The following is a 12,311-nucleotide window of genomic DNA, read 5'->3' on the forward strand; positions in this document are numbered from 1 at the left end:
TATATATATACAAAATACGTTAACGTAAAATTGTTAAAAAAGACAGCACATACATGGCTTTTTTCATATCTGAAATTATTTAACAGAAAACAAATTAATTGAAGTTCTAGTTGGGTTCGGCTATCTCAAAAGCAATTGTTAGGGTCTTTTTCTTAACGGGTCCCACTTTTCACTTATGTTACAAATACCAAACAAATTGTAATTCCTGGTGCAAACAACAAAGATACGATAAGGCAACGCAGCTAAGTAAACAGCAAACACATGCATATATATATATATATATATATATATATATATATATATATACACAAACACACATGTAAACATACACGCGCGCTCGCATCTTACAAACAAACGCACATTAACAAACAAATGTATCTTTGCTTAGAAGAACAAAATAAAAATAAAAAAAAAAAATAAAAAAAAATTTATAAAAAAAAAAAAAACACAACTTGAGTAAACACAACCAATAAATGAGCATAAAATTTGTTGTTGGACCGACTGACAGACAAACAATGGATAAAGTGAAAATAATTAAATCATAAGTCGTAAGGTGTTCTAATGTTTTTGGTTCTTTTGTTTTTTGTTTTTTCTTTTATATATAGATATATATATATATGCATACATATATATATATACATATACATTAGGTGTTTGTTTTCTTGTTTATGTATTTGTGTAACGTTTATTTCTTATAGTTTTTTTTATTTTTTTTTATTTTCGCTTTTTCTTCTATTTATTTATTTACTTTTTTTTTTTCTTCATTCTTTTTATTATACTTTTAGCGACAAATTGCTTAGCGCTCTGAGTTTATCATAAAAGGAAGATAGAAACATCAACATTAGCACTCATGCTCGCACTCGCTCACACACAATTTCGTCTTTAATATGTTTTCCAAAATAACTTTGATTTCTAATGCAGGTAAACAATAACAACAAAGCGAACAAATATGTAACATGTCGTCGAGAAAGTACAATTTGTTGAATTGTTAGTTCTCATTGCCATTGTTAACCGCAACGGTAATAACAATACCGCACGTTACTACGAACGTTTCAATTTAGTTTAAAACGCACAAAACACACACACACACACACACACACATACACACATAAACAGACGTTCACACAAACGCTAACAAATATCTACACTGATAAGATTCAATTCATTTCAAAGAATTAAGGGCCAATTTTATCATATACACATCTGTATATAAAAAAGTGGATTTCCGCTTATGGCAAGACAAATAAAAAACGAAAATTTGAATGTCCACCATCTAGGGCCATCTAATTACATACATACATATAAGTATATATATATATACATATATATATATACAGTATAGATAGAGAAGATACAGAAGATATATATGTACGTGTATTTATAAACACATACAAAAAATAGTGAGTTTTTCAATAGAATTTTCATTAGCATTTTATTTCGTCAAAAATATCCGTGCATTTGAGTATGAATTTAGTTAACTATAAATTTGATATTTCCCCACATCACGTGCAGTTAAGCGTTAAATGACTAAAATGAATGTAGAATGTATTTTCATATTTTCAAAGCTCAACACTTTTTAGATTATTTCTCAAACTTACATGACGATACATATATATAGATTTTGATAGACTTCTAACAAACACTGGGACTTTTTAAGGAAATCTGTACGATTTAAATGAAAGAACGAAATGAATATCACAGGAGTTTCACACTTTGAAAAAGCTCAGCGCTGTTTACTTAAACAAATGAAATAAATATAAAGACTTTGGCACTCTATTGAAGTCGAGTAAACTTTCATCAGATATATAAACATAAGGGACCTTTCGAAGGATGATCGTTGTTATCACTTGCTTCCTTTGAGATTATGTCGTGATATTTTTCCTAACTTTTTTCTTATTCATAATCCCCGTAAACACTTTTCTAACGTTTTAAAGAACATGTTTTCCATACTTTTTATGAAAATTCGTTAGCAAGAAAAAAAAAAATCATTTATTGCAATAAAAACTCGATGGCGATATGATTAGGTCAAAATGGAAATGGAATTTGTAGAAGTTCAGCTCCTGTTAAGCTTTGCACGAGTGACTGCTTGCTCATACCAGCAGGATTTCGATCCCTAGGAGGGAGGAGAGTAAAACGAAATCTTCCTTATATTGTAAAAGAATATCCGAAAAGTATCCGAAAACCATCCGGAATTACTATTATCATCATCCATTGATTTATTTAGTGTATCTCATCAATTAATTTATAGTACATATGTATATAGAGTCTTTCGGCGAAACATCACAAACTATATTTCGCTCGATTTTTGAACTGTCAGCAAATAACTGTGATTACAATGACATTGCATTGCAAAGGAAAAACAGAAGCTATTTGAGTTACGCAGGTTCGAGCATTGGCTGATTTCAAACAAGAAATGCGTGGAGAAGATTATCATATTTTAGTCAAAATTATCGTCAGCGAAAATGTCTACTTTTATCTTGCCGGCTGGGTCTGGGTAAAGAAGCAAAACTCTCATATCTTGGGGGCCTTAAAAACTCAAAAGAAATACTTGGTCCGTTAATGCGTGCATTTTCCAAATACTGCTGACTCTACCGTTACAAGGAATAAATTGCGTCATTGAAAGATTGTTGGCCCGAAATTGAAGCTGTATGGAGGCGAATGGAGGCGAATGGGCGACGCCATTTGAGTATTTAAAAAATTACGACTCTTGCTAAAGGTATATCCTGTATATATAAGATTAGGTAATAAGGGCCGTGGCTACTATACTATATGAAATCATCTAATGTGTATTAGTCAGGATGCTGCACTTTTTTGCCTAGTTGCATACATTGTTTACGATAAGCAAGAAAAACATATTTTTCTTTCTCTCAGCGCCTAACGCAACTATATGACAAAAGTCATTACTATTCTCTACCTACCGAGCTCGAGATGCACTCATTGTTGATCACTTTTATACGAAGTAAATGTTTGTTAATGGTTGTGTTAATGCGCAGAGAACTATCTTGAAGCTATCGGTTACCAAATGTTTACCTAGGCTTTTAGGAAATATTTATGTATATTTATTTTGATCATTTCGCAAAGACCGAGAACTTGCATACGAGAAGACAGATGAACTTGTAGAACAAAATGAAATGGCATTACGAAATTATAAATTTGTGCCATCCCCTACTATTGCGTAATTCAATGAATTATTTTTCCACAACATATAATTGCATTTTTGCATTTTCGATTAACGAAAATGAGAGACCTATCGTGGACATAGTAGGCGCAAAGTGCGTAGTTCGCATTAGAATCAAGCGCGAACTGATAAGAATAGAAGAAGCAAAGTTGGTAATGCATCTAAATTGAGAAAAGACATTAAAAGGTCAATTATTCGGCCGCCCATCGGCGAGCGGATGGTAATTTACTTCTTTGACTTCTTTAAATCTCGTCGGTTTTTAATGTCTAGACACAGGCTTAGTTCAAAACTAATAAAAAGTTCATTAATTTGATTCGATTGATAATCTCTGGTAAGGTTTCTTTTCCATTTTAGATGTCTGTTACTTGGCTAATCTCAAATTTTTGAAAAGTTTCACTTTACTCGTTGTCTCAAGGTTAGCTTTCAACCATAGAACGACGTTTTAAATAATATTGTTAATAATAAACTTGAAGCTGTAACACAGTCTGTCTTCAAGTTTATTATATACATTTTTATAGGTGTATGGATATATAGATTAGTGTTCGCAATAGGTCTCAAAATCAAAAAAGAAAACTTTGTGATTCCATGCTTCAGGGCGACTACAGTTTTCTACTTTCTTCTTTCTTCAAATAGATATCTTATGTCGCTGGAGTAAGGAAACAGTGTACGCAACAATGCTTGGGAATAAAACTTTTTCTTACTTTTTTTTTTTTTTTGCTTTTTTCGCACGTGTAACTTAACTGGGAGAATGAAGGAAGCCATAGGCTCCACAATGTTCACCATTAGAAAGTTAAACTGCGCTTATCCAACATGTAATAAATTATATCTTATCATCTTTGGCCAATGCACAGTTCAGGATTGAATTCATCAAAGATTTAATAAACCATTACGAATCGTTACCTAGTTACGAGTAGCATTTGAATTTTTCAAAATTGTCTAATTCGAGCGAATTCAAGCCCGTACGCCAAGAAGAAAAACATTAAAAGAAATCAGTTTTACTTATTAGAATTTTGTGCTTAAACAGGATGACTGCACTCGTGTATAATTTGAAAAAAGTTTAAGAAGTCTATCCTCAAAGAAAACCTATTTGAATGTTTATAAATAATTTATGCTAACACGAACTGATTTATCACGCATATACTATATATATAAAAAGTGTAACATATATTAAACAAAACACTTAAAATAATTGAAATATTGAAAATTTAAAACAAATAAACTTTGGCCACCGTAACGATGAACGGCCCATTGTGCCGGATGCCGTTAAAGCAATTTATATATACAATTTTAATTCTTAAGCTTCATGAAGGCGGGCAAAAAGGATTAGGCAAAATGTGTATGACATTTGTGTGATGTCAAGAAGAAAACGCATATGGCATTACGTCTTCCAATGCTATGTAATTTGTGTGAAACGTTCCCTATGAAAAGAACAAATTCACATAAAAAAGCTATCCTGGCGCCTAATGATAATCGATAAAACGTCTACATCGCCGTTCAGGTGGTAATTTGATAAAGACAAACTTAAGTTGAAGATAATCCAAAAAGTGAACACGAATGCAATGCGCTTCTTAAGAAACTGCAATCAAATTCAGTGCAGTTGAAATAAAAACACTTTAAATCAATCAATCGACAGTTGAAGCCTTGTGTAGTTTCACTTAATTCATCTCAGAATACTCCAGTAATTGTTTTACATCTTCTTTGGAAATTAGAGACGAGAAAAACGGAAAAGCCTTTGCTTTCTAATATATGCGCTCGTAGTCGAAATCGATTATCATGCATTATTGCTGGTTTTTAATGATTGAACTTAACACCACATTTAAGTCATATTAAATTAGAATCCTAGATAATGCTTAATATTTGCACGTAACCTTTGAACTATTGCTGCATTTTTTCAATAATATGCAAGACACACTTTCAATTAGCAAGTTTTGAAGAAGAGATGCTGTCACGAAATATTTCGATATGAATTCATTATCTCAGCTGAGATGTGAAACTGTAAACAGTATTGATGGGAAAAGGGACTCCAACTGCTATATTAACTCGTGCGTTTTCTACATGCATACTTTTTCAATTTCTCACTTTCAGTTAGTTATTCTTTATATATGTATATACCGTCGGCAGAGTCTCTTGAAATATCTTCGTTTTTGTTTAGTTTAGTGGTACGCGAAACACAAATAGTGAAAAATAGTGTTATTCACATACAAAACGTAATGAATTATTTAATTAAATTGTTAATATTTTTCACACATAGACTCACGCATACACACGCACGTAGACACACACACACACACAAATACACACACACACAAATACACACATATATATATATATATATATATATATATATACGCGCGTACGCACGCATACACACACTTTGTACTCATACCGGGAAATGGCGATAAAGGCCAGAGAAGAAAACAAAAAATGAAAACACAAAAAACAAAAGACAAAAAAAAAAGAAAAAAAGAAGCAACAATAACAAAAAAAAAAAAAAACAAAAAACCAAACGAATTAAAAGAAAAATTACTAACCTTGCGCAATTCTAACTGCAGGCATTTTAATTCGCATTTTTGGTCCAAATTTAAATTTGTCCAAAAGTTCCTCTCGTGTCTCGCTTCAATTATTTTGGAGGATCTGAGGGTGAGGGTGAGGGTGAAGCACCCTCCGAAAATTTCCGCTCCTTCAACAGTGCGTTTTCTTCGTCGTCCTTTTTCCTATAGTTTGCGGTTTTCTTCAATGCAATGATAATGACGATGATTTTGTTTATCTTCACGCTATGTACGTGAGACCGGGGAGGGAGAGGATATTATGCCAGGACGGGAATGAGAAGCAAATAAATGCCGTACACACTTCACGGCGAGGTGTAAAATTTTACTTTCCGTCTTGCTTGATGGTCGCCGTTCTACTGATTATATATTTTGTATTAATAAATAAAACACAGCTTGTCACGCAATGCATTCAATGCATCCGGATTGCACTTAATTCCGAGTAATTGTAGTTTCGTTAGTTTAAAAACAAAAAGCAAATTTCTATTCGAATGAGTGTCGTTTCTATTTTCCTTATATTTATTTGGTTTCTCTTCTTAAAAAATGAATTTCTTTGCGGATTTTTGCATATTCGATGTTGTTTATTTGGTTTTCTTTTTTCTTTTTTTTTTGCAAGTTGTTTTTAATTTTTTAAAAACGATAGGAACCTTGTACACTTGATTTTTTATTTTTATTTTTATTTTAATTTATTTTAATTTTTTTACTTCAATGCAAATCCAAATACTGGACTTTCACAACAATTTTTATATATCGCTATACGTATGCATGTGTGTGAGCGCATACATGTTTTGTGTTTTCGTTTCCTTTAATTTTTGGCAAAGCATCTGCCCTCATCACACTTATTTCCCTAAATTGCCACAAATTTGAAGTCATCACTAGTTTGGACAAGGAAAATCCTTCAGAGATTGTATTAATTGTTACTCTGAGGAAGGATGTACATATATATATTTATTTATATATATTCATATATATATATAATTATATATATATATATATATGTCTCTCTCTCTCACTCTGTATACACACACACACACACACACATATATATATATATATATATATATATATATATATAAATATATCTGTATGTATATATGTGTGAACGTATGTAGATATATGCATGCAATACCTACAAGAATATGTTATGTTATGTTATTTTTATATTATATTATGTTAACATTGCGATTTATTTGCTATTATTAGTGATGTTGTTTTTGTTTCATTTTCGATGTAATTGTTAAATGTCCACAAGAAGAAGCGCACACGTCCAAACACGTCGATATCCTTTGAGTGACTGTGGACACATACGTGGAGATAATTCAATTTTATTTTCGGCGTTTGCACATTGATGCCAATTTCGAGATTTGAATTTGGCGTTTTGTGTGTTGGTTACGATAACGGTAGGCAATTGTGGGCCAGGAAGAGGAGGATTTGAGTTTAGAAAGCGAATTAGCGGGGAGAGGGTTACGTTAACATCCTCCCTACACAATGGTAGCAATCAGGCAAGCAGGCAGGCAGACAGGCAGGCATGCAGGTGGGTTTCTAATCTTCGTTATATATACACGCGTACTATCTGTTTATCAATTGTTGTTATTGTCGTTGTTGTTGTGGGTGGACATACACTCGCGTTCGCGACTACTCCACTTGGCGTTTAGAAAACGAATGTTATTTGTTGACGGCCAATGTGTCGGTGGAGATACGTTGACTCCACATACGCAACGGTGTGCAGTAGCAGCGTTAACCAACACCAGCACAGCGTAAGCAAGCATTCAAAGCACTAATAATAGCAACAACAGCAATCGCAACATAAACATTAAGTTATTTGGTAGCAACAGCGTCAGTGAAGAGCACGCGCTTCAAACAAAAGTTACCGTTATGCGTAAAGTCAACCACAACCAGCAGCCCAACATATGTATAAATATATGTATGTATATATATGTATGTATATATATATATATATATATATATATATGTATTTGTATTGAAGTTACGTGCATATACAAAACAATCATATATACAAGTCCCTCTCTATATGTATGCGTATGTTTGTGTGTCTATTAGTATGTCTATTAGTATGCCTATGTATTGGTGTTTATAAATGTGTGTTGATGTGTACACATGTGCTAAGGCTCTCCGATTGTGTTTGACAGTTAGTTTTTGTTATTGTTGTTGTTGGTGGTATTATTCAAATTCCGGCATAGATCGCTGTTGTTTGTTTTGTTGTCAATTTTTTTTTTTTTTTTTTCTTCATTTGCTATTATTAATTTTTCTCTCTCCTGATAACTTCACAAATCATGTAAAACTGATTGGCTGAGTGATTAACTGACTAACTTGACGTTCCTTTTTAGCCGTGTTATTAAACGTAAACATTTACACGTTGTCATAACAAAAGCAAGCAACAAAAATAAAACTGCTTATAAATACAACAACAATAATAGCAGTGATATTTAAATAATACACAAATTATTCTACCGTTAGGGTGTAAAAAAAACACGTTTTACGTCCTCACAACGCGACAGTCTGTATGCATCTAATAAACTCACAGTTGTCCAGTCAGCCAAACCATCCAGCCATCCAACAACACACAACAACAACCATTCTTCTTCGCTTCACTATATTGTGATGCGAATTACCAGCACTAGCTTTCGGTCGGTCGGTTGGTTGGTTACTTGCTCTGCTTTATTTTGGCTTTAGTACAGAGATATAGAGAAGGTTTGTTTCTTAAATTTACTCTCATGCATACATAAGCGTATACATACGTGCATACATACATACATGCATAAATATATACACACATTCACACACACACACACACACGCGCGCGGATCCATGCATATATTCTCGGTACTGTTTTTGTTTTGTTTAGTTTAGTTTCGGTTTGATTTCAACTTGATTCGCGTGCGCCGCGCTCACATAGCCAGAGGATGATGATTGTTAGTTAAATGAATGAGTGCGGATAAATGTACATGTGTACAACATACATATATAATGTATTATAGATGGATACATGTGTCCATATGTGATTATTGTGCATACACATACAAACGAATTCACATAAACACACTCGCACACGCAGTTATACATGCATGCATGGAAAATATGTTACATTGGATACAAGCAGAAGCTCAATATACAAGCCCATACACACAGCTACTGATTTTATATAAGGCTGCAGTCAACGACGTTGGCGACAACGACGGCAGTGACGATAGCGATGGCGGTGACGGCGTTGCTGATGTTTTAACCACAAGTTGACATCTTAATGCTCTCACATGTGTATCAGTTCAGCCATACTTGCTCTCTTGCTCATATTTGTTCTCTCAGTCGGCTTACTGCCTAAATTATATGTAAGCAAATTGGTGGGGTGAGTGTTGTTAAATTGTTTTGTTTAGTTGAAATTTGTAGCTACTCATATATGTACATGATATAAAAATAAAATCGACGACAACGTTTTTCCTCGTACGCTGCTCAGCTTATCGAGTGTGGGTGCTGGCAGCAGCGATATCGGCGACACATACCAATCTTAAGCGAGCGATGGCGGTTATTTGTTGAAGAAAATTGTATAGAATTTCAAATCATACAAGCACATTAGTACGTACGACTCTCTCTATGATTATCAACCAACTCAAAACAACATCATACCAAACAGTGTCATAAAACAATTCAGTAACACATATGACCGCATTCTAAAACACGCATACAAAGACGCGCAAGTATACCGTTAACTCTTTGAATTCGACTGCTTAAAATTCTCTCACCGCGTAACAGCAGCGTCCATCATTCTACTCGCATTTGTTTAGTTACACATATATACAAATAGACATATATATATATATATATATATGTAAACGCGCGCACACACACGCGCACACCGTATTGTATTCTTATCGCATTTTCTTGATAGGAAATAAAAACTTTACGTAGTGGACCAACATCCATATATTACACACATCTCTTCGATGCTCTTACAACCCTAAAAGCAATTTAACTCTACGACCATCTCCATTCCATTTCCCTAATGTTATCATACTATCCCACCACCATCACCACCACCACCAACACCATCACCATCGCCATCGCCATCGCCAACATCACTGCCGTCGCCACCAGCACCGCTACTACCATTACCACCGTCGGTAGCCACTTTATGGCTATTATGGCAACACATCACAATCTTATCAATTATGTACAAAGTAAAATATATATAAACTTATTTATATTCGCCCTCTTTTTCTCTCGTGCTCTCGCATACTCTCAGCAATGGTTTTAAGCTCTCTGAGAGCGCACTTTCTCACTGCTATTACTAACTCATTGAAAGGTACAAAACAATACAAAAGTATATCAAAACTGATGACCACATACTGACGGAGACCTCTACACAAATACAAATACACGACAATAAGAAAGCTTCCGCAACAAAGTTTAGATCCGCTCACAATATAGCACGCGGTGAAGAAGTCATAAGAATGAGAAAATGCCGCCTCATGCACACTCCTCAGAAAATTACGTGCATATATATGTATATATATATATATATATATGTTGTGTGTGTATATATATTTATATATATATATATATATATATATATATATATATATATATTCATATGTATGTATCCATGTGTCTGTATTTCGTTTTGTTTTGATTCTGTTGTTTTTAAACTCCATGCCATCCTACTGACATATTCCAGGTGGCATTTGTGAACAGCGACGTCGGTGTTCGACAGAATACGCGCAGCAAAGCATTTGCGATGATTGTTGGCTGGCTGGTTGTTAGTTGTTTAGTTCATGTCAAGATGTTGTTGAGGTGTCGATGTTGTGTATGGTATCGTGTAAACGTACTCTCGTGTTCAGCTTGTATGCAAATTTTGTAGAGTGTAATAGATGTACTCTTGTTCTCGTTGCTGTAATAAGTGGCATGACAAAGATTGCAGCAACCATGAGTTAACTTGAATGTCCGATTAATCGAGATGTTATGTTAGACATGTTTAATTGTTTTTGTTAGACGGACACGTGAGTAAACAACGAGGACTTTTAAGTAAATGACGGTCGATGAAACAGTACCGATGAGTGAGTAGGTGTGTGAAAATTATTCAAAACAAAGATGCCTTTATAAATACATTCTGCTTTCTACTTGTACATGCAACTAAGGCCAATTGTTTTCTCAATCTTTTATAGAAATGCATTAGATCAAGTAAACGAGGCCCGCGTATAACTTCCCTTTCCCACTTAAATATAATTCTGAACTTGGACCAAGGCACATTCTCGCTCTAGTTACCTCAATAATATCTTCTGAACATCTTTTGAATCGATTACACAAAAAAAAAAAAAAAAAAAATGGACAGTGGAACTTTTTATTAAACAATTATAAACAAAAAAAAGAAGAAAAGATAACACAATTTTCATTGAAGTCAATTACAATTATATTCATCCCTTAACCACCTACGCCTATTTGCAATATTACGTAATCGTTCAGAATTTTTTTTTTTTTTTGTCATTGAAATGTCTTTCTTGTTGATGAAAAGTAAACAAGAATTTTAAACTCACATAAAATCGAATTTAAGACTCCATTGTAAGTTCATTCGATCAGTTTTCCAAGTCCCTTTGCTCGAAAACCGCCATCATGTTGATGGGTATTTGAAAATTATTCAATGTGATTTACGTTGTGTTTCGGAAGGTTAAGGCACAGTAAAGCAGCCTTAATGCATATGCTCTATCTCTTAATATTCGGCGATTTTTCTGAATTTAACTTTTGTTTCGCGATGTTTAACAGGTGCCTGGACGTTTCTCTTCTGCTTACTATTGCGCCGTGTTGGCCTCCTTGCACGAGGATTGTTAGATGGCAAACCCATGCGGTAATGCTTACCTTGAATATGTTGTTATTCTCTTTATCGGCTAAGTCGCCAGCTTCGTATTCAATTCGACTTAAGTAAGCCAGTGGTGTTAATTTTCTCTGGCCGAGGTATGAATTATGGCATTAAACGTCACCATGGTAACAGATTGTGATATCATCACTTTTTGGTAAATTGTGTTCGTTTCTCGACTCTCTTGCATCAGTTCTTACAATGCCTTATCATATCTCCAATACCTGTAAAAAATAAAAAATCGCTATGGGTATTCCTCAATTTTTAGCTACACTCTCGATCACAGTGGCGATAGTTTCATTTGACCTGGCCGAACATATGTGAAAGACATCACCATTTATTGATTCAATTTAGTGCAGATGAGTCAAAAGGGCACTTGACGATGACGAAAGTCTTGATTATCATTTTTATAGTGAATTTTGAAATATATCAGTGCAAAAGACGAATTGTGTGTCAATCGATAGTCGAAGTTTTCTTAATCTTCAGTTATTAAATGTCAGTGCAACGGCACTTTAGAAATACCGCTAACCTTAAACGGACACTTCTCGATCAAAAACTCCGCATGCGTGTTGCCGAGTGTACTGAACATCTTCCCGGTATTTTAAGAGAGTTGTTGAGAATTTTTTTTTTTTTGCACTCGATCGAATAGTTTTCCTAATGTTTCCTAACGCTTCTGCTTCATACCGAAGAGAAGATAAATAGTTTTGTATTTAATTAAGTTAAG

General features: G+C 34.0%; 1 long non-coding RNA gene across 1 annotated transcript in view; it reads left to right on the forward strand.

Annotated features, from left to right (window-relative positions):
* Positions 1–8,605: 8,605 nt before the first annotated feature.
* The window catches only part of LOC119636059, a 42,149-nt gene continuing 38,443 nt past the window's right edge, over positions 8,606–12,311 (forward strand). The window contains exon 1 of the long non-coding RNA XR_005247117.1: positions 8,606–9,088. This is a non-coding gene — a long non-coding RNA (uncharacterized LOC119636059). The remainder of the gene's footprint in view (positions 9,089–12,311) is intronic.

The sequence above is a fragment of the Glossina fuscipes genome, unplaced genomic scaffold (assembly GCF_014805625.2).
Source record: "Glossina fuscipes isolate IAEA_lab_2018 unplaced genomic scaffold, Yale_Gfus_2 0, whole genome shotgun sequence".
In the NCBI taxonomy this organism is placed as follows: Eukaryota; Metazoa; Arthropoda; class Insecta; order Diptera; family Glossinidae; genus Glossina; species Glossina fuscipes.